The 409-nt window shown below is 31.1% G+C and overlaps 1 protein-coding gene across 1 annotated transcript in view; it reads right to left on the minus strand.

The window, feature by feature from the left end:
* LOC119593132 (TGF-beta receptor type-1-like) overlaps window positions 1–409 on the minus strand; it is a 58,329-nt gene that overhangs the window by 34,646 nt on the left and 23,274 nt on the right. The gene's annotated exons all lie outside the window — the stretch shown is intronic.

The following is a 409-nucleotide window of genomic DNA, read 5'->3' on the forward strand; positions in this document are numbered from 1 at the left end:
TACATTTGTGCTGAGTGTAGGAATAACTGCTTGTACTTTTAGACTTGAAAATTGCCAACACTTACACAATTTATATAAACAAGGTGCCAAAAATTACGCTCTAAATGCAAGGATTCCAAACCCTTAATTCCTGTAATGGAGGCACTTGTCCAAAGAACAGTAGAGAATGACCTAGAAAGTCCCACTAGTAAGATGTAATGGTTCTTATGGTTTTAATCATTATTTTACTTAATCGGAAAGTACAATTATATTAAGGTTATTTTTTAAAAGTTTGTTTAAAAAGAACAGGATAATTAGAGTGATTTTTAATAACTATATATAGGTTAACTTTGAAGTCTAAAATTACTGAAAAAAATTCACACAATCTCACATGTAGACACATGCAGGTGCAACACACACAATATGCTCT

The sequence above is a fragment of the Penaeus monodon genome, chromosome 31 (assembly GCF_015228065.2).
Source record: "Penaeus monodon isolate SGIC_2016 chromosome 31, NSTDA_Pmon_1, whole genome shotgun sequence".
In the NCBI taxonomy this organism is placed as follows: Eukaryota; Metazoa; Arthropoda; class Malacostraca; order Decapoda; family Penaeidae; genus Penaeus; species Penaeus monodon.